At 42.3% G+C, this 23767-nt stretch overlaps 1 pseudogene; it reads right to left on the reverse strand.

Annotated features, from left to right (window-relative positions):
* Positions 1 to 17438: 17438 nt before the first annotated feature.
* On the reverse strand, positions 17439 to 18221 carry LOC148036298 (putative serine/threonine-protein kinase At1g01540 pseudogene; annotated as a pseudogene).
* Between the last annotated feature and the right edge of the window lie 5546 nt (positions 18222 to 23767).

The raw sequence follows: 23767 nt of genomic DNA on the forward strand, positions 1-23767 counted from the left end.
TACAGAAGGTCATCAAAACCACATAACTCATACTCAAACCATTCCAAACTCTCACAAACCATTCAAACTTTCACAATATCTCAATCTTCATCAATCAATACTCCATCCCTCCTTACAGAAGACAATCAGAACAAAACAGAAGGTATACAGAACCAATTAGAACCTATCAGAACATCACAGAACCACTAATAAACATCATGATCTTTTAAAACACAATCAATATCATCCAAAACACTCTCAAATCACTTCCAAACTAATCAATCATCTCATAAAATCAACCATTCAGCTCTAAAAAACAACAAAAAACAACCAAAAAACAAGTCATTTCAACACTCAACATATCCCCACACTTAATAAGGAAGCGTCCTCGCGACCCAGGAAAAAGGGAATACAAGTGCATTGAAAAGCGCAACTTGGATCGTCAATATCTCTTCAAAAAGAATCCATCCACCACGACCCCAACTTATAACCTGTTTCTGATATAAAAATACAAAGAAAGGAAAACCCTTTATTCATTAACACTTCTTATCAAACTAAAAAAATCACAACAAATTTGTAAAGGATATAAGAGTTTTCTTCTTCTTCATTAGCATCAACTTCAATTTTCCAACCACGACCCCATCACCACAATTCTCCAAAATGTAGCTCGCACACAAAATCCAATAGGAAACCACCACGTTCGTTTTACATAAATGAACTCACAACACAAACACTAATACACAACACAACCATTTGAATGACTCCTCCAAAAAGAGAGTTTTTCATTAAAAAGCATCCACCATACATTGGAAAGGTATCAATGAAGATGATCCCTCTTGAAAGATTGATGTTGTCGGAAACGATCCATAGACAAGGATTCATCTACAAAGTTTTTGGGAGGATTTTGAAAAAACTGGAGACAGCACATCCTTTTCAACAAGACCAGGTATCTGCTAGGCAAACAAAGGGCATGAAAATACAATATATCCAGCTGTTGGAAATCAATGCTCACATTGACATTCATGCACAACTTTGGAATAGGCTTGGAATCATTATGAGAGTGCCTATGCATATACGCCAAGTACCAAGCAAAGTGAGCAGTTAATCTCACTGAGGGATCTGCAGACTGTGAATACTGCTGAGCAAAATGAACATAGTTCTGATAAGCTTGACTGGAAGCTGTCCATTCTCCTGGAATTACTGGCCAATTAATCTGAGGTCATGTAAGGGAATCATCCGAACTCCATCCCCTTCTTCTGGAAATCTGATTATCAAACCCGTCACAGTCACTAACCAACTGAGGTGGTTGAGATATAGAAGTGTTAGGAGAGGGTAATGGAATAAGGAAGAGAGGATTAAGGGAGGGATAAGAAAAATCATAAAAGGAAAAAAAGGTTAAAGAAGGAGTGGCAGAAATTTGGAGGGAATCACTAAGGAAGGGTGTTAACTGAAAAATAGGAAATGCGGAGGGTACATTAATGGATGGAGAAGGACAGGGCGGAGAAGGGGAAAATACTCTATCCTCAATAAAGGAGCAGTATGTAAAAATGGGAATTTGAGGGAAAGATGAAGGTTGGAAAAGAAGGGGTAAAATAGTGGTGGAATTAGATTGACAAAGGGAAAGATATATAGCATATCGGTGAGCCATTTGTTGGTAATAGAGGAGGGTAGGAATAGAAGGTCCTAAGAGAGATCGTCGATGATAGGCATCAAAGAAGGTAGCATCAAACGGATTATGTTTTGAAAGATAGGCTAAGAGATCCATCCTCAGTTGATTAGTACTGTGGGCAGAGGTAGGAGCTGTGTTTTGTCTTTGATTTAGGACCACAGAATCAATCATGGGATGCCATGAATTATCATGACAATCAGCCACTTTGGAGGAGTAACTCTAGAACATGTCAGCTATGCGCAACTCCAAATGGTTGACATACAAAACAGCATGTAAGACCACATCCCCCACATACCATGCCATATCCACCTCATCTGGAATTAACAAGTCTCCTCGTAGATACATGTATGACATCAACATGGTATCTGGCGTGACAGAATCTTCAAACACCATTCTGACTACCTCTGTCAACAACTCAGCAGACCAAGCCCCACTCCATCCATCCTCTGGAAGAGGTAAATCCATCGTGGAAAGCTTCATGTAGAAGACCAACTTCTGTAAGTGGTAGTGGACAAAGAAAGAATGGTTTGGTAGAACATATTCCTGGAACTGCTCAAATGTAGACCATAACAAGTCCATTCTGGACTGCAATCTTTCCACTTTATCTTGGAATAGAGGGCACAAAGTAGCCTGTCTCTGAAGAGCAGCCAAAGTCCTGCTGTGAAAGAGAAGGAATCAAGGGAACATTAGGGCTTGGAGGAACAGAGCGGGATTTTGCCAGTTGATCTTGCAACTGCTTGATTTGGGAGGCTTGGGATGCCACTGTGTCACTAGCAATCTGTAAAGCTGAAAGTTTGTCATCTAAGATAGCTTGGAACTCCTGCGCTTCTCTGGACATCCTCTCCTTCTCCTCTGAAAGGCTAGTAACCTGGGATTGAGCCTCTAGTAACTGGATCTTCAAAGAAGAAATCTCATCTCTTTGGGTGGCAACCAGTTGGGTTTGCTGTTCCATTTGCTTAAATAAATCTGCTAGGGTATCCTTAGCAGAAGCTAACTCAGATGTTGCCTTATGCAACTGGTCCTTAGACTGCACGAGTTCTTTATAAAAAGACGCGTACAGCTGTTGAACACAGGCTGTCACTGACAACTCAATGGAGCTCTGAATATCTTTACAGAGGAAAGGAATTGCATCTCCTGAGACTAGACTGTTCAGGGAGGGAACTGAGATCTCCAAAGATCCTTGGCGATGGGCTCTGAATAGGTTATTACAAGTGAGATACCCAGGGAGATCACTACCAGAGGTAGCAGGAATGGGCACTGAAGGAAGTATTGAAGGAGCTTTATCCGCTACCCTCTTCAAGCGTTTGCGCTGGATGACCAGGGGAGGCGGAGAATCATCATCCTCTATGTCAATAGGTTCTGACTCATCTGAAGGTGGAGGAGGAGGTACTGGATCAGATGGAGGAGGTGGAGGCACAGTCTTCTGTAAACCTGAATAGGTCAAGAAGGCAGACAAATATGATCCATATGTGACATTGGTAACATTACCCCTGGTGACTTTGACGAAATGCTGATCCATTTTAGTGAGGAGGTAAGTGCTCCAATCAATAGCAACTCCTTTCAACACCATCCTGGAAGCTGTAAAAAGCTCTTTGGACAAGTACTGGGATGGCCTTTTGGTAGGCATAAACTTGTCCTGGAGAAATTGACAGACCGCCTTCCATACGGGATCAGTGATCATAGAAAAGGAAACTCCTGAAGAGTTGATCACCTTCTTAACATCGAGGATTTCCCTTGTTTGCTTTTGCAACAGCTTTAAAATCTCTTCATTAGAGAAAAGCTGACGAGTGGTAATAAAAGGTTCACCTTTGGAGGGAAGAGACAGAGCCTTCCCTAGGCCTCGAGGTGTCAAAGTCATAGAAATTCCCTGGACTAGGCCTGTCTTCTTGCTGTAAGAGGCCAGAAACTCATCACATAACGACGGATCCTCTGGAAGCAATGGAAAAGAAGTAGCCACAAAAGCAGCAAGTCCCGCCTTCGTGAGAGGCTCAAAAGTGAGTAGGGAAGAGTAATCCCTACTAACTAGTGGGACGTACTGGATAGGAGGAGGAGCATGAGAAGGCGCCATTCAGATGGTTACACACACACCATAAACACAGACAATCAAGGAGAATGCCTGCAAAGCAACAAACAAAAAACCAAGGATAAGAGAACAACCAAAACAATAAAACGTGACTCGACCAACTAACCCCAAGCAAACCACAGCCTAGAAAAAAAATTCGACATGACCTTGAGACAAATGCGACCGAAAGCTTCATGCGATGCATCAGACAAACACCCAGAACCCCGTATCAGGCAATAAAAGAAAAAACTACACACCGTACCCTTAACCGTAACAAAGATAGAAAACCAAAATAATACCACATCCGACACATATCAAGACTACCTCGTTGATAGAACTCTAAGGACGGCGCATACCCATCCCACGAAACGGTTCATTAAAAAGGGGAAGTAAGTGCAGTGAAGGGGGATTAATTTAATGAAGGGTTGATTTTAATAAATTATTAAGAAATAGGTGAATTTTTATTAAGTGATAAACCTTAGCAAGAAAACGACGGTTCCTTATTATAAATTTAATTACTAATTATTAGGTGAAGTGGTGCATTAATTCGAATCCCGGACTTCGATACCCAGACTGGGTCTCTAAATGCAAGTTCATTGATTACAAATTAAGGTGATGTGGAGCGTTTTTTTGCCAGCGCCTGCGCTTGTGACGACTAGTTCATTTTAATTAAAAATTAAAGTGCCTCTGTAGCGCACGTAGCGCGTGCTAAGTGAACGACGGGTTTATTTTAATTAAAAAATATGTGTGTATATAGTGCGAATGCGCGTGGAATTGTGGGTGAATAAAGAGTTCATTTTAAGAATTAATTTGTGATTAAGGGGGAAATAAAAATAAATAAAGCACATAAAATAAATACCTGGAAGGGGTGTGTATGTAATGCAGAAATACGCATGGAAGAGTCCCCCAAAAGGAGTGAATCCAGTAAAAGAAAAGTAAAGACCACTGACGAAACAACAAAGACAAAACCTTAGTGGATGTGTTGATGTGGTTTTGTTGGGTGTTGAATTTTTTTTGTAATGTGTGATTATTGATAGTGGGTTTTTGTTTGTGAAGTTGTTTTGTTGTTTGGTTTTGTGTGGTCGTGTTTTTTTTATTTTTTTTGTTTTATTTGTGTGAAAATAATAATAAGAATAATAATGAAATCAAGATATAGAGCACATGAATATGTGATGAAGGGAAAAAAAATGAAAATGCAGCCATGGAGGAAATATCCACAATGGAGTGTATGAAAATAAAATAGAGAGTTTTATGGTTAATTTTCGTTTGTTGGTTTTTTTTTTAAAACAATAGGGGTACCATGTATGATAATATTTTAAAGTGAAAAATAAATGGAAAATGGTCAAGGGGGTGAGTGGAAATTTTTAGAATTTTTTAAAGAATTTTTGACTATTTTTAAATGAATTTTCTACATTTGTTGGTAATTTGGGGGATAAATTGGGAAATATTTAATTTTCAGAAATTATGGGGTTGGAAATTTCCAGCGGACAAATTTCCAAAAATTGGCAAAAAGCGAAGGGAATTTTTAGAAATTTTTCTGAATTTTTAGGAGGTGGAAATTAAGGTATAAATTAATTAAATCATGTTAGTCTGATAACTAAGTTGAAAGTAAGTCAGTTAAGTCCTGTTAGTCTGTGTAAGTCATGTTAGTCTGACTAAGTCAAGTCAGGTTAGTCACATGGAATTAGGTTAGTCTAGGTGAAGTTAGATAAGTTAGTTAGGGGAACTAGGTCAATGGAGACTAACCTAAAGGGGGTTAATTAACCTAAGGTGGGTTAGGGTTAGGGTTAGGGACCTAACTAGGGTGAGGGGGAACTAACCTAACTAAGGTTAATGTAACTAACCTAACTAAGGTTAATGTAACTTAACGATGGTTAGGTGAATTTAAGTAGGGTTAGTTACCTGGGGTGACAGGGAGGAAGGAGGAGGAGGGGGAAGAGGAGGAGGGAGGAGGAAAAGGCGGCGGTGGCGTCTCGGGTGTCTAGCGCGGCGGCGCAGCGGCGACGTTAGCGGGAAACCAGGCGGCGAGGGGAGCCAACAACGGCGTCGTCTGCGACAGCGGCAGCGGGCCAGGCGGCTGTGGACGTGGCAGCCCAGCGACGGGCTCTGCGAACGTGGCAGCCGCTGGCGACGAGCTTTGCAAACCCAGGCGGCGAGGGGGCGGCGTCAGGTAGGACCAAGCGAACGTGGCGGCGCTGGAGGCTTCGACGGCGGCGCTACTAGAGGCCTCGACTGCGGTGCTGCGGGAGGCTTCGACAGGGCGACCAGGCGGCGAGGAGTAGGAGGTGGGGGGTAGGAGGCGGGGGGTAGGAGGGAGAGGAAGAAGGGGAAGGAGAAGGGAGGAAGGAGGAGAGAAGGGAGGTAGAGGGAGGAGGCAGAGGAGGGAAGGAAGAAGGGAGGGGATGGAGGAAGAAGGGAGGGACAAAGAGGGGCAGCAGGTGGGGGAGATGGGGGGGAGGGTCGGGGAGAGAGAAAGAGGAGTAGGAGAGAGAAAGAGGGGAGAGGAAGAAAAAGAGAGAGAGAAAAGAGAGAGAGAGGGGAATGGTGGTTGGGATGCGGTGGGGGGAGAGGGTGTCCGTTGGGGGGAGGGGTGGATTTAAAAAAAATAAAAAATAGAAATTAATTAATTAATTAATTAAGTAATTTTAAAAAAAGGAAAAAAAAAAGGAGAGGGGAGACGCCCCTGTCCCGCACGCATGCGCGGGGTGGGGGTAAAAAAAAAATTTACGGTGACGGGAGTGAAAAAGCGTCCGGATACGGGGACGGGGCACACGGACACGACCGGGGTGCGGTAAGACGAGTAAAATTGAAAAAGGCGCGTTCACATGGAAAATCGGCTAATTTACGCAAAATGCTTCAAAAATTAATAACGCGAAAACCGTGCACCGGAACAGGGGTAGGTAAAAAGGAAAAATGGTCATTTCAAAAGGAGGAACACGGCTATAAGGTTGGATTTGGACTTTGGTGAACGTAGGGTGCGTTCACATAGTAGGATATCAGAATCAGGGAATGAATGAAAACTGCAAGGGAACAGCCCCAAGGGTGGGTGGAAAATGAACGAATGGGTGGGAAGGGCCCCCATCAGGGTAACAACAAGTCATGGCATACATGCATGAGCAGGTTGAGGCATATGCAGAAGGGTATGCAATGTAGACGCACAGGGACGCGTCCCCACACTTAAAACCTTAACAGATAAGGTTAACCGAGCAACAGGGACCTAGGACCATGCCACGGACCATCCACTAACGTCCCCACACTTAAAACATGAACGTCACTGAGAAACAAAAGTTGTAGGGTTAGAAAACTTGGCCCATGTTGTTGAGGATCACGGTTGATTGTCGATGGCACTTCCTGTGTTGTTGTCGGCTGCTGGAGGTACCAAGGCATCTTCTCGGCATACGTCCATCATGGAAGGGACCACGCAGCAGCACCCAGGAAGGTAGCTGATGGAAGGAATCGCAGGAAATTTGTCGATGATGAGGGATATTGCACTCAACTCACAGTCACTCAAATGGAATGAAAGAACTGTCACTCGCCCCACGACTAATATCACTCGAGGAATAAGGATTGAAACCCATATCTCGTACCCGGTTTAGAAATCGACAGGGGAATGGTGCAGAGGAAGTATGCCAGGGTGCACAGTTGATGGTGCATTAGTGTGTCCAACCCGTCTGGCATAGGTGCAAGAAGGAAGGCAAGGGAGCTTTACAGTGCAATAGACAGAACAGGGTGACGTGGCTTGTGATAACGGTAAAGACCCATCCCGTGGGTGCACAGGGAAACGGGAACATACCTAACTCCAAGTGTCGTAACGTCCCTCAATCTCACCTCTCGGTAATTGATTGAAGAAACTCTAGTCACTTGTGCAAAGGTTGCATGCCTTGTGCACATTTGATGGTGCAACTGTGCATCCCGCTCTATGCCGGCATAGGTGCGAGAAGGAAGGCCAGGGAGCCTTATGGTGCAGTGCACAGAAACAAATTGTGCTTTGTGCATTCAGAGGCCCATCCCGTGGGTGCAACACTTCATTCACACTACTCACCTCTCATTTAATTTGAAGGGAAAAGACTGGTCTCTCGGCCCACCCTCTGTCTCACTCTCTGTTGATAGTTACAGAGGGCAACCCATACTCACTTCCCCATCCGGTTAGGATGAAAGCTCACGTCACTCGATTGTTTGTCGATGAAGATCGCGTCGTCAGTTGTTGAAGAGGCGTACCCAGGAAGGTAGCCATCAAATCGAACGTTGTGTTGGATAGGAACATGTTGTCTGCCAGAGGACAGTTAGACGCTTTGTAGAGAGACCCAGGACACATCGTACCAAGGGAGGTAGTTTCGGAATTGGATCCTGGAGATATCAATTGATGAATCCACTTTCTGGACTGCTGGGTGTTGCCACCTTTTCCACAGCCAGCTTCTCGCCCAAGGGTGTTTACCACCTTTTCTTGGAACGAGGCCTGCTATGACAGGGAATTGCTTCCTTTTCTCTCATAACAGATTTGTCTCTCTTTTTTTCGCTCTCTTTTTCTTTTTCTTGTTTTCCCCTATTCTTGAGGGTGTTTTCACATTTTCTCGAAGAATAGGTCGGCATGACATGGACCTAAGTCCTTTTCTCCCATGACCGATATGTTTTGTTTTTCTTTTTCTTTTTCTTTCTTTCTTTCTTTTCTTCTTTTTTTTTTTTTTCGAATTGAGCAAGGGAATGGTAGAAAGACCATTTGTCAGAACCAACCTCGCCACTGTCGCTGGTGGAAAATAGAGGATAAGAGATCAAGGCTAGAAGGGGGGTTTGAGGGGATAGAGGGTTGTGTCCACTTTATCAGGAATAGCTGAAAAACGGCCATCAAAAGTAGCAACACAAGAAGTACAGTGCCGCGCCAATGAGAGAAAAGATCAAGTGACCGTAATTGTCAAGATCCCCAAGGAGGGAAGTACTTCTTCAGGCGATATCCATTGATCAGAAAGGGATCATCAGAGGCATCAACGGTCTGTACTTAGACAGAGCCATTAGGGTTGACGGCCAGTACCTTATAGGGGCCCATCCACCGCTGTTGGAGCTTGCCAGGAAACTTGCCAAAGCGTGAATCATAGGCTAGGACCAAATCACCTTCTTTGAATTCCTTGTGCTTGATGAAGCTATCATGGTAAGCCTTACGTCGAGCTTGCGTGGCTTCCATGCATTGGAGAACCATCCTACGAATTTCGTCCAAACATTCCAAGTGCAGGAGACGGCGTTGCAGTGAATCATCGTCCCCCAAATGCTCTTTGATAGCCACTCTCAAAGAGGGTAGTTCCAATTCAACAGGAAAAACAGCTTCTGTTCCATACACCAGCTGGAAGGGTGTCTGTCCTGTTGCGGCTTTATGGGAGGTTCTGTATGCCCAGAGGGCCTCTGTAAGTCGATCATCCCAATCATGACGATGTGCGGCAATCGTTCTTGTCAGAATCGAGTAGAGGATGCGATTGGTGACTTCGACTTGGCCGTTGGCTCTGGGGTAATAAGGAGTGGACTTGCGATGGCGGATCTTATACAACTCTGTCAACTCTTCCATGACTTTGTTAAGGAAATGAGTGCCTCTGTCACTTACCAGCTCTAAGGGACTGCCAAAACGGGTGATGATATTCTCATACATGAACAGGGCCACGCTGTTACCATCGTCCCGCTTTAGGGCTTTAGCTTCACACCACTTTGTAACATAATCCGTACATACGAGGATATATCGGTTCTGCTTCCTTATGGTGGGAGGATCGATTGGACCTACGAAGTCAATGCCCCACTTCTCAAAAGGCTTCAGGGGAAGAATAGGCTGCAGTGGCATGGCACTTGTCTTCGTGGGTTTCCCCATTCTTTGACAAGCATCACATCTTTTACAGTAATCATAGGCATCCTTGTGAATTGTAGGCCACCAATATCCTGCTAGCAGAGCCTTCCTGGCTGTAGCTTCTCCTGCAAAGTGGCCTCCACATGGCTCGTCATGGCAAGCCTTCAGAACAATCCCAATCTCATTTCCTGCAACACATCTTCTGAGCACTTCATCTTTGCCTTTCTTGTACAGTGTGCCACCTAGCAGGGTGTAGGGGGCTGATTCTAACATAAGCTTCTTCCTTTCTCGACTAGAAATACCAGGAGGATACTGTTGGGTTGCCAGCAGATTGGCAATGTCTGCATACCAGGGAGTTACAGTTTCTACCAAGAATAGGGAAGCATCAGGGAGGTCTGGATCATCCTGCTCCTCATCTGCAGTTTGTGGGATACGCGACAGATGATCAACCAGAACATGGGAATGACCAGGCTTAGTAATCACCTCAAAGTCGAACTCCTGAAATAGAAGGAGCCATCTCATCATTCGTCCTTTCACATCTGCTTTGTTCATCAAGAAGGACAGGGCCTCATGATCCACATAAAATTTAAAGTGGGTGGATAGGAGGTAATGGCGGAACTTCTCTAGGGCAAACACCATTGCCAAGCACTCCAGCTCTGTCACTGTATAGTTCCGTTCCCTATCAGTGACTTTTCGGCTTGCGTAGTAGATCGGTTGATCCAACTTCGAGGAGCCCTTCTGGCAGAGGACAGCACCTAAGCCTTCAATTGATGCATCAGTGTGTATGTGGAACTCTTTCGTCCAATCAGGAGGTTGCAGAATGGGTGCCTCAATCAGACACTGCTTCAAAGTGTGGAAGGCTTTGTCACATTCTTCCGTCCAAGTAAACTCTGCATCTTTCCTCAGAAGCTTGTGCAAGGAGGTTGCCTTTGTCGCAAAATGGAATATAAACCTTCTGTAGTAACCCACATGGCCTAGGAATCCCCTCAACTGTTTAAGGTTGGTGGGTGCTGTTAGAGCTGCAATCTTTTCGATCTTTGCAGGGTCTGTTGATATCCCTTGTGCAGAGACAATGTGGCCCAGCAGAACTCCAAAAGAGACCCCAAAGATGCATTTGTCGGGGTTGAGGGAAATCCCATACTCCCGGCATCGGTCAAAGCATTGTTCCAGGTGTTCCCAGTGTTCACGGATCAAACTATAGACACAGAAGTCATCAAAATATACCTCAATAAAGTCGTGTAGATGATTTTGAAATGCAGCCATTATGACTCGTTGGAAAGTAGCAGGGGCATTGCAAAGCCCAAACGGCATTGCTTGGTAAGCGTAGGTCCCCCATTCTGTGGTGAAGGTTGTTTTGGACTGGTCTTCTTCTGCGATTTGGACTTGGTTGTATCCGCTGAATCCATCCAGAAGGGAATAAAGCTCATGTCCTGCCACTGTGTCCAACAGTTGGTCTGTGAAAGGGATAGGAAAGTGATCCTTCTTTGTTTTAGAATTAAGCTTTCGGAAATCCACACATATTCGCAATTTGCCATTCTTCTTGGGTACAACCACGATGGGTGAAACCCATTCACTATTTGCCACTGGATAGATGAACTCGGCTTCCAAAAGCTTCAGCAGCTCCGCTTTCACCAATGTGGAATAATTCGGGTTCATTCTATCGTTGCCGTATTGGCTTGGCATCAGGCTCCAAGTCAATATGATGTTGACATATTGTGGGATCAATCCCCTTTAGGTCTTTGTAGGACCATGCAAACACATCCAAATTTTCTTTCAACAAGTTGTACAAGGTTGACAACTCCTCTTCTGGGAGACTGCTACCCACCTTTAAGTGGCGTTCAGTGCCTTCTGCATCAACAAAAGTTAACTGCCTTTCACCTTCTACTTCACGGATGAAGGTTCCACGGACTGCTTCTGGATACAGATCCGACTCCTTCAAGGGAGTGGTGTCCTCTTCTGATGTCCCACTAGAACCAATTTCTTCTTTTAGTGGAGACTTAATTTTCTCCTTGAGATGTTGGAATGGGATTAGAGCCGTTTCGGGTTTGGTTTCAAAACTAATTACCTCTTGGCTTGAAGACTCCTCTTCTGAAGATGACACATCCAAGAACGTCACATAACAGGGACCCTCTGATACCTGTTGGATTGGTGGGATTGGTGCTTGTTGGGATGGTGCATCATCATCATCTTTCTTCGGCAAGGATGGGTTAGGACGGCAGGAGCCACTGCTAAAAGACGGCTTGTTCTTCTTAATCCATTCCTTATAAAGGTTTTGCATATGAGAAGATCCATTTACCAGACCAAATGGTACCATCACCATTCTGTCCCATAGCATGAGCTCGTCTACTTCTGATGCTTCTGGAACTTCTTCCTCAAATGTATCCTCTTCAGGTGGGATAGATTCTTCTGGCTCACTTTCATCACCTTCTTTGTCAATATCATATTCATCCTCTTCTGTCTCTGTCTCTGTCTCTGCTTCTGCTTCTGTTTGCATACCATCCTAATCTAGAAATTTTTCTAACTTTTTAGTATTTTTATAATAAATAATATTTAAAAAATGCTTAAATTATCCAAAAATAAAGTATTTTTGGATAATCCATGCCATGGATACTAGCACTAATGACTCAAATCACATTGACTCTCTACATTAATAAGAAAGTCGAATGATCATGCACTCCAGAGTTTTTCATACTGTGCCCATGTAGTGGCATGACATCCACCCCCTTTGAACCTGCACATTCTCCGGTATGTGCCAAAATCCTAGCTGTCACCAGATTCTGAGTCCTCATCCTCTGCAACCATATCCTTTGCTTCTTCATCTTCCATATCTTCCTCGCTAGCCCCTGTATCATGGGGCCACTATTTTCTTCCAATTCTGGCAACTCATAGGGAGTAGATTCCCGCCTCTTGAATAATTTGATTCTTTTCCCTGCTACCCAAAGTTTTATGGTTGTCCCATCTAGTTCATTTAATGCATAAGTAGCATTATCAAACACCTTTCTTACCACATAGGGTCCAAACAATCTTTTGGAAACTTTACGCATGGCACTATGCTGGTTGTCTAAAATGCTATCATAAACCAATATCCAATCCCCATATTGTATGGTTCTTGGTCTCAGTCTATGTATTTTGTCAAACCGTTTCTTGTTCTATATCCTTGTTGCCCTTAATTTTGCAACTACTGCCTCTATGTCTTCTGACTTTCTTTCCAACTGTCTAATGTGCAAGGCCAACAACTCCTCTCGATTCATCTCTTCCTCCCAATAACACACTCCATGTGACTGTCATCTCTTCTATCGACATGATAGGTTTTTGACCATATATCAATTCTGCATGCATATATCATGTAACAACACTATAAGTTGTTATGTCAGCCCACAAGGCATAAGGGAGCAATTGTGGCCACTCTTTTACCTTCTCTCCACACGCTTTTGCCAATGCCTTCACAATAGGTGGATGACCTCTTTCACTTTTGCCATTTCCTTCTTTAGGGCTATAGGCTGAAGTTAAAGCAAGCTTTATTCCCAACCGTGCAAAGGAATCATGAGCTTCATCTACATTCAACTCACCCTTATGTGCAGTAATTTTTCTCACACATCCATACCTACAAAAGATCTCTTCTAAGAGAAAAGTACACACATAATTTGTTGTCTTAGTACGTAGAGCTCTCCCTTTCACTTGATTAGTCAAGTCTTCACGGGCATGTACAAGATACCTCATTTGCCAAAGACCTGTAGGCATCGTGACTAAATCCACCACCCACTTAAAATGAAGAGACAATGGATATGTGGGCTGCAATCCATCTCGATGTCTCATAGATGAATACATTTGACATGTTGTATATGATTCCACAAAGTGAGCAACATCCTTATACATACTTTGCACCAATATCTTTCTTTGATATTTGCAAAAGTATCCCAAAAACCTCTATGACCAACCCATAAGCTTTCATAAAATTCTTGCATAACATTTACTTGTGAAGCTCTGTCACCTAAAACTCGCAATGGCATACCCTATTTCTTTTTAGCATGTTTCCATAAGTATTCATCTTTTAAGAAAAACCCATAGGCTTTTCTCTTCATATTCTTAAACTTCTCATCTAACCATTCATCTCTCTTTTTTCATGTCTTCTAGAAACACTTCTACATAAGATACAAAACATCTAAAGTGTCTTCTCTTTGTTGTCCAAGCTTTTGTTAATGTTGTAGCAACACCTTGCATTGCTAAATTCACTCTAAAAACACCATTTTCAGGCACAAGAAAGTCATCTTCTTTTTCCTCATCCATCATCCCATCTTCATTCTCATAGCGTGCTTGAGATAGCATGTCTACTACTAGGTTATCTCTTCCTGTAATATATTGAAATTTAGGGTTTAAAGATTTGATGTATGGAATCCACCGAAGCATAGCAATGTCCAAGGTAGCACAACTAGTAATCATACCCAATATTGGCAAACAATCGGTCTCAATGACTAAATGAGCACCCATAAAATACTCCTTATCACATTTAAGGGCTGTCACAATTTCCTATAATTCTCTTTTTACCTATCAATACCTTCTCTGTCATTCAGTTAATACTTTAGCACCAAAGTGAATTGCATATCTTTGCCCTTCCTCATCATCTTGCCCAATTTCCCATCCAATTCTGATTGGGCTTGTATCAACAATAATAATGATAGGTTTTCCATGTGAATAGTCGGCCTTTCTCAATGTAGAAGTTGATTTTAAGAGCTACTTCAATTTTTTCATTTCTTTCTGATGCTAGAACACACATGCACCCAAGAACCTACACACCTTTGATACATTTGTGCATACATCTTGCATTCTATCAATCCCATCTATTTTTGCTGGTGATGGTCTTCACCCATAGGGCCCACACATATGCTGAACAATCAAAACCTCTTCAACTCCAAAGACAGACTTTTGTCCAGAAAGAGTTAAATACACCTCTTCTAGACGCATCAAAATTCTCTCACAATCCACAATATGGTTTGCAACAAACTGTCTGCATCCATGAGCATCTATCTCTTCATTCTTTTCACCCATTGCGCACCCTTTGATTGGAACATCATCCAAGAAGGGCATTGTCAATTGTGGTATAAAATCCATGAGTACCGTATTCATAGCATTTGTCATGTGTGCCACTGAGTTTGTTGCACCTTGTGGGAGAGTACACATCCATACTAACCCTAAGGGAGTCTTCATGGTTGTGATATTCCTGCTTTCAACTGCAAGCTAAAATTGATCATATCCCGAGTAAAGATCACCCAAAGAATAGATCGCTCTACTTGCAAAAGCCTCTACAAATTCATCAACCACAGGACCTGCACCCATATTTCTTATGGTCACTTTATTGACGAATTGCATGTCTTGAATAAATCTCAAAGCCCCATTCTTTTTGGGCACAGTAAACCAACAATTTGAGTACGGGGCTGAAGAGGGCTCCAAGATCTTCATGCGAATCTTTTCATTTTAGAAAATCCATCAGCTTTGGCAAGTAAGCTTTAGGCACTAGAATAGGCCTCAAGTTACATGGTACATGTGGCACATTAAATATTACCATAGGAGAGATAACATTTAGATCCACACAACCAATTTTAGTTGGTTGAAATGTAAATGCTTTTCCATGCCTAGACAACATCTGCATAAAATAGTCTCTTTCAGGAGGCAAAAGAAACCCTTCTGCACCAACTTTCAATTCTTGTAATGTTTCGGATGTAAACTGATGACCTATATCTCTAGGATCCCGTAAGCTTGGCTACCTTGACAGTTTTTCATACAAATCCTCATTTTCTGGTGGAAGTGGCAAAGCAATTGGTTTCACCTTTTTGTCAATTGTCTTATACTTTGTCTCCACAAGTGCTTCAACCCATTGTAATCCTCCCTACTAAGCAAACAATGCTATAACATCATACATATCCAAAGAACATACTGACAACATTGTTTTCAGCCTCATTTTCTGCATGTATAGTTGTTGAAATTTCAGCCATAGTGTAATTAATATTCAGGTCATAAAAGATGCTTGAAATGCCTTTATTTTTAGCTAATAGTCCCAATGCTCTCAATTCCTTAGTAGCCCGTTTCATAGATATGCGTTCAGCCTTGCACATAGCTTCCATAGGCTTAAACTAACATGAACTGTTTGCTTTAAACTGAGAATAACCAATAGTAAATACATGATTCATTCTATCAAGAGGCGAGTACATCATCTGAACAACACTACTATAGCCCTGCATTACAGCAGTGCTTAATGAAAATCCAGGTCTTTGGATTCCCTTGCATTTGGAGGCAAAGAAGACTCTTGCCGATTTCTAGGATGATTAACACAAATAGTAAGAAATTGGACTGCTTTCCTCCCATCCTTGATTCTGACTCTTGCATAAGCATAACCATCATCAAGCACCTTTGTTTCCATACGCACTCCTATAATATAGGGATGTCCCAAAATCACTCCATATGAGGAATTATCTTGCACAAAAAAGTGTTGCTCTTCTTGTACATTACCAATTGTCACTTTTACATTTGGAATAAATTTCTCTCCCGAAGAATTAATTGCAGCCCTCATACGTGTTAGAAAACATGGACCTAGAACTAGATCGGTTATACATTATCAGAATGAGGAATTGTAACTCAAGTGAATTAGGTTCCAAGATAGATTAGCTTGGACTCATAAACACAATCTTGAGTGACTCAAATTGAAAGTACCATTACATTGAAATGAGTATCAAGTACATGCCTTTATAGCTTTTTGGATAGTACCATTGTACCTCACTGTGCATATGGGATTTTGAACATCTCTTCCTAGAGCATACATCATTTGTCTATCTTCTAGCCTCTTTAGGACATACATCTACCCTTTATGGGCCAGCATCATTTTCTATTCTCAACACCCCCCCTCAAATGATGAGTCTCTACCCTTGCTGGCTTTTGCTCCCCCTGCATGTGAACATGGACCGGGAGTCTAGCTCTTTGGTAGCCTAGTCAAGTTAAGGCCTGAAACTTTACATCTTGGTAGGGTTTTTACATCCACTATGGGAAGGTTTTTGTTATCGACAGCAGAGAATATTTTATTCATCTTCTTTGTGCTTCTTTCATACTCTTTGGTACAGTCTTTAATATTCTTGGGCTCCCTCTTGGTCTTCTTAGTTTTTGTCTTCATACTCTTTACCTTGGTTATGCTCTTTTTCCCTTTTATTGATGTGTGGTACTTCTCTTTTTGCTTCAATCTTTTTGACACCGTCGTTTTATTTCATGCTTTTACAAGTGAACACACTGATGGGTACATGGGCTTGGTTTGATACACTCTCATACATGAGATGAATTTCGGGATACTTGGATTTTATTTGGATTGATAACACATTCTTTCAGATCAATAGTAATCTCATCATTGGTAATGGTTTCATCATGCTAGGTTGATATTCACACAGTGTGCACACAAAGAGGAACCATTGCACCATTATCATTCTTGTACTCAATAGTGACTTGAGTTTTCCCATCAGGATGAAGCTAGGCACAAGTACCATTCTTTGTGACCTTAGTTAGCTTTGCCCCGAGCTTGGTAGCCAGGACATGACTCAAAGGGATCAATTCTTCGATTTCATATGTTGCATACTCAAACATGGACCTTGGTCACTAGTGCCAATCTCCTCAAGATTCTTGGTAAAATGCCTGTGGACACCCTGAGAAATGCCAGGACTCCTAGCTTTTGTGGTGAGTAGACCATTGTGGAGATCAAGATCCTCTCCAGCCAGCCATGGTGCCGCTTGTCCTACCTTTATCACACTCAAAGTGCCCCTTTGCTTGTGCTTCTTCCTGTTGCACTCGGAGCTAATGCACATCACATGGCTATCCTCTTTCGTCTGCACTTTTATGATCTCCTTTTTCTTTAGCCCTGGGAGATGTGGCCCTTACACGTCTTCACACCTACTACTGCTGTTGGAGACGCTCTGCTTCTTATCGCAAAAGAGCAGACTGCTTGTCCAATTTGGAGGCTTGCTAAATTCAATAGGGACTCGTCTTGTGACCAACTCCATAAGGAGCACCCCATAGTTGTACACATCACTCTTCTTTGTCAACATTTCGGTGAGAGCATATTCTGGAGCAACATACTCAAATATCCCCATGACTCATGTTGTCACATGACTATTTCTAGGTCCTAAAAATTTAGCAAGTCCAAAATAAGAGACCTTTGGATTCCATTGGCTATCTATCAAGACGTTGCTTGACTTCACATCATGATGGACTACTTTAGGCTCCAACCCTTCATGCAGATAAGCTAGTCCCTTTGCAGTACCGAGAATAATTCACATTTTGATATCCCAACTCAATGGTGGATGTTCCCCCATTTGTCCATGGAGCCACTGCTCCAAATTCTCATTGTCAATGTACTCATAAACAAGCATCCTTTGCAAGCCTTCCATACAATATCCAATCAACCGTACAAGATTATTGTGCTTGACATGTCCTCTCGCCTCCACCTCTATCGTGAACTCTCTCTCAGCCTGCCCTCTATTATTTAGAAATTTTTTCATAGCTATGCGTATACCATCAGGTAGCTGACCATAGTATACAATCCCATATCCACCCTCACCGAACACATTGGAATCAGAGAAGAAATAAATTGCAGCCTCTAGCACACGCATGGTATACCAATGGCCCCATCCCAAATGGGAAACTTCTAGAACTGTCATCCATGTACCTGCAGTTGGTGCAGGAGCTGGAGATTCTTCTGATCGAGAATTGCTACTAGCGCTCGAGCCTCTATCATGTGGCTGAAGGATTACAGAGCTTGCAAGGAAGAAGAAAATACACCACTAGCTACCTAGCTTAGCCATGGCTTTGATACCATGTTAGAAAACATTGATGTTAACCCTCCAACTGTGAGGTCCTCGCCCATTGGCTTCCCAGGCACTCTTTTAGCGGTCTATTGAGAAACAAATCTAAGCGTCGCTGCCCGGCACTCCCAGGGAATGTTTCGAGTTTTGTCGCCTAGGGTTTCCCGAATCCGCCTCGCAACGGAACGTTCATGACCAAACCCACTAGGATCGACCTGAAATTCGGGTTCCTAGTTGTCAAGGTCTCCTATTAGCATTCTAGCGTCGAATTTTGGACATCTTACTTTACGCAAAGATACCCAATCCGAAGAGACCCATGCTGCACTTGGTTCAAAGAGAATGGGAAATGAGAGGGATGCATTGCTCAACCTCTCTGCCCATAGGCCATAGTCCCATTCCAGTCCCCTAAAATGGCACGAATCGGGTTCTAACCTAACAATACCTATAGGTCGAACGACAATAAAACCTGATGAGAATCCTCCCAGCTTTCTAGGACCACCCTGCCGTAGGACGGACCCGTCGGGGGTTCCGCCCACCTACTTTCCTTAATAGCTTTAATTTTCTAATTAGATCCTACCACATTTATGTGTGACACTTAAAATCAGCTTCATTAATTAAGCCTTTTAGGGAACAGGGTTCGTTCGCATAACTTATAGCACAGACACGAAAACAGAGCAAAGCAATCTAATGACAAACAAGTTCCTTAACTTATCTTCAGGTTAATCTTTGTCTCCCGCCCATACAAGAGAAATTATGTATCGCTTCTGTCCAACAGAAGTATCCCTTCTGCCCTACAGAAGTAACTGGTCCAATTCACATGGCATCAAAAACCTCAATCCTTTATCTAGAATAGGATCTCCAGACATGCCCAGATGTTGGGGGCCACTGAGGTCTTCAACTCCATTCTAGACCTAGCAAGGGGTGTCCAGAGCTCCAACTGACCCGCAAGCTGTCTAGGAGCGAAATATCATTCCCGTGGTTGGCCTTTTCACCACTCGACCTTCGGCCCATGAATCGAGCAGTGCCCTCTCGGGTTACTACGCGGTGCGATCATGGAGGTGATCCACCCGTACAATATATCCTTCCTTAATTAAATCCTTTAAGAATCAAGCACAAACAAGGCATTCAGCCTAATATCATTCTCCAAGAAAACATTCCTTTATTCCCATGGCGACTTGTCATCAGAGACCCTTGCCATGTATTTACCATAAATCACAAGTACTTGGAATAATCATCCAAACAACAACTAACAACCAGTTGAATATAAAAGCATTTAGGATGTTGTTCGATCAATCAACAAAACCAATTGCATTCTTTCCTACCAATGCAAGAATAGATGATATAACATTTCCATCGTATATTTGCTCTTCCCCTTGGGATCTAAGAGTAATACTATGCAAACATGTTCTTAACACTTCCTTCCTTCGGCTAGGGCATATGTTAAGGGTTCAAACACTATTCATGATGTAAGTTCTATAGGTCACTTACCTTGATTGATAACCCAACCTTGAATTTGGATTGGAGAAAGTCATCGTTATCCAACGGATCTCAAGAGATCCTAGTTTTAACCCTTATGATCAATTTCTTGTACTAGCTCTTAGTCAAGTCATGAGACAACTAGAAAATTATCCTCATATATCAAACATGTTATAGGCATAATATGTGAATACTTAATACGATAAGTACAAGATTATCTCAAGTAATTAGACTCTAACAGGCCGTGCATTGAGCTAGAATCTAGTTTTTCTTAATATTTGGGCTCTGAGCTAAGTACTTTTGAAGTATCTAAACTTTAAACTAATACTTTCTATTCATGATTCTCAATGTCATATTCTTTTAGTAATTATGCTATTTATAACCCTTGACTATACTTTAATCTAGCACTTGTATGACCAATCTTTTAATGTCGTTCTTTTGACGACTATGCCATTCATAACGCTTGACTAATTCTTCCTTGTAATTGCTCTACTAGCAAATAAGTCATATGTAACTAGGTGCAATTGTCTTCCCTTGATATATGCACTTCACAAACTCCATCTTCCGAGTAGGCGAGATGAAATTTATCATTTCCCATGACCTATACTCGTGCATCGTAGTATGGGGCCTAACGTATCTCATACGAGAGTCAAAACAAGCATCTATCAATTTGAAAATACATTACTTACGACCGGAACCGCAGTTGGATTGACGGTGATGCCTTTGCTCGAAGCCTTGTTGTTGGTTGCAGGATTATCATCCACACGCGACATTCTTTGCTTGGAGGCCATCGTCCGCAAATAGACTCAAGAGATTAAGAAGGTAGAATAGATTCAAGATGGGAGAGAGTAAGAGAAGATGGTTAAGTCGAGGATCGAGATAGAGGGAATTGAGCTAATCCTCTTCCTTGTAGCCTCTCGGGGTGACTCTTCTCTCTCTCTCTCTCTCTCTCTCTCTCTCTCTCTCTCTCTCTCTCTCTCTCTCTCTCTCTCTCTCTCTCAAGCTCTCACTCACAATCTCTTGGAGGGGTATCCTTCTCTCTACCTCTCTCTCGCAGCCTCTCGGGGTCTCCTTATGCTTCTATATGCCTCTCCCATGCCTCATATTTATAGTGAATTAGAGAAGAGGGCTTGTGGTTGAGAAGTGGAGCTCTTTGTGGAGGGGGATCTTGGAAAGATCAGCGATCTGATGCTCAGATCATAAATCTGATGGTTCCATTGGCTCCGAAAGGGGGTAAAACTACAAGACACTTGCTTAGAAAGCTCTTAGTTCACTCTTCTTTTCTCTGTTCAAAGTGTTGTCCACTGCCTGTAAACTGCGATCGCGGCGCATGCGATTTCGCAAATCCTCTCTTTATTTTTTTCTTTTTATAAAATCTCCAAACTAACGAAAATATTACTTGTCTTTTCTTTTAAATGACATCCAGTTCTAAAAAATCTCCATATTTTTTTAGAGGATAATATGTAAAATATCTAAAATATACTAGTTTTGCCCAAAATCTAATATTTTTGGACTATCTAAACTATACACATTATCCTAGTGATTAATATAACTCATAAGTTTCGTTCACGTTGTAGTTTACGTGAAGGGTAGCTACGGTCTTTGCCAATCCGAGAAAAATATCGAATTTACGACTGTTGATTTTTCTAAATAAAATATTTTAAATTAAATAAAAATGATTAATAATTAATGTTAGTTAGTTTTTACCTTAGTTAGTCTTTAGTTAGTAACCTTACTAACTTATTAATTGACTAACTAACTTTCGAACTAACTAACTAACTTTTATTGTGCGGAGATATTACATCCTCCTCCCCTTAGAGAAATCGAGATGTCCTCATCTCGAGAGAAACGGGGGGTATCATCTTGGAACCTGTGGGTTATGGACCCACCATGCTTCCACTTCGCTACTCTGATCACTCACAGGCATGCGGTCTTTTGAAAAAAAAAAACAACCTATTGTATTTGATATATCCGAGTCTTGATGACAAGAGAAAATTTATTGTAGTTACATCTCATGGATATCTTCTAGGTTTTTCCTAAGCACTTGGTATATTCTAGATCACTGGAGCTTGTACGGCTTATTTCTTGTAAGCTCAAGTTCTCTTCGAGTTCCATTGGGACAATTGATATAGTTATGTCCAATGTTGTGGCACTCGGAGCATCGATGTTTACGGTGCTTTGAACATTCCCTTTTGAAATGACCTAACTCCCTGCAATAGAAACATCGTGGAGATTTATCACTTGCGGTCACAAGGTTCTTGGTTGTCCTTTGCAGGATTTTCTTCTTTAGACCAAAGTGTCCTAGGATTCTTTTAGCAGATTAGAGTGGTCCTTTATCTTGGAAACTACATTTCCAGATTGTCCTGTCCTTAGTTCGGGACTGAGCTCCATGGAAAATTGGCTTTACTTGTAATACTAAAGAATACTTCCAAGCTTCGACATTCTGGTAAGACCCAATCTATATTAGCTGAGAAAAAATGACTTAAGAGAAATTCATTACACATTATAACTATCATTCCTTGCCAGAGTATCTCTAATCATTTGCAAGTTCTAGGCTCAAAATAGATGCAACTCATGTTACTCAAGTTAACTGTAGTTACAAGAGTAAAGTTTATTCCGATACAAGTTGTATTTCATGTCGATAAAATTTCTAGGATTTCTAATAATCCTGAAGTGGTGTAGTAGGTTCTAAGTCTTCGTCTTCATCTGATTCCCCTATATATCCGAAGACTGCACTTGTGTAGCTTCGTTTTCTTGGAGGCTCCGTATCTTTTGGACTTAAGTTAGGGCAATCTGCTTGGACATGTCCTAGTTCATTGCAATGGAAACATTGACGGTAGGGACATCTCCTACGGATGTGCCCTATCTCTCCACATGTATGGCATCTCTTACCCAGATCTCGGGAGTCATATTTACTAAAAATTTTCGATTTAAATTCTTGGACGATTGGATTCGCTCGGAGTAATGCGTCTTGCAAGTCTATTGGACGGATTGCTTCAAGAGATGGTTCATAGGAGTGTTTAGGCCATGGCAAAACTTGGATACTTGCTGCGCAATATCCATAGGTGGTGCGTATTATAGTAGGGTTACAAACTTTGAGTAGTAAGCTTCCAAAGTTAATTCTAGTTGCTTTAGCTTGAAGAATTCATTCATCTTCAAAGTCTGGTAGGTTGGCGGAAGGTATCGTCCGCGTACAGTATCTTTCAGCTGAACCCAAGTAACAACGACTTCAGAAATACCTTGATCTTTGCACCATTGCTTCCACCATAACCGAGCCTGGCCAACTAACTTAAGTTTGGCTATCATTGCTTGATTGGTAGAGGCAGTTCCCGAAGCAAAGAAATAGTCATCCATCGACTCAATCCATATCTCTGCCTCTACTGCAATGTCTATCCCTTCTCCATCAAACTCGGGTGCCTTAATTTACTTGAGAAGGAATTTCTTCTCTTGCATGCCAACATTCGTGGGTGCAGAAGGTGCCTAACAATCAAGCCATATTGCTTAGATTATTTTGTTTAGGATATGTCTACAAACCATACATTAATCAATCACGTATCATCATAAAGTTTTGCTCTGATACCAACTGTGAGGTGCTCGCCCATCGGCTTCCCAGGCACTCTTTTAGCGGTCTATTGAGAAACAAATCTAAGCGTCGCTGCCCGGCACTCCCAGGGAATGTTCCAAGTTTTGCCGCCTAGGGTTTCCCGAATCCGCCTCGCAACGGAACGTTCACGGCCGAACCCACTAGGATCGACGTGAAATTCGGGTTCCTAGTTGTCAAGGTCTCCTATTAGCATTCTAGCGTCAAATTTTGGACACCTTACTTTACGCAAAGATACCCAATCCGAAGCAGACCCATGCCGCACTTGGTTCAAAGAGGATGGGAAATGAGAGGGATGCGCTGCTCAACCTCTCTGCCCATAGGG

This window comes from Lygodium microphyllum, chromosome 5, assembly GCF_053477565.2.
Source record: "Lygodium microphyllum isolate KBCC chromosome 5, Lygodium_microphyllum_v1.1.10, whole genome shotgun sequence".
Classification (NCBI taxonomy): Eukaryota; Viridiplantae; Streptophyta; class Polypodiopsida; order Schizaeales; family Lygodiaceae; genus Lygodium; species Lygodium microphyllum.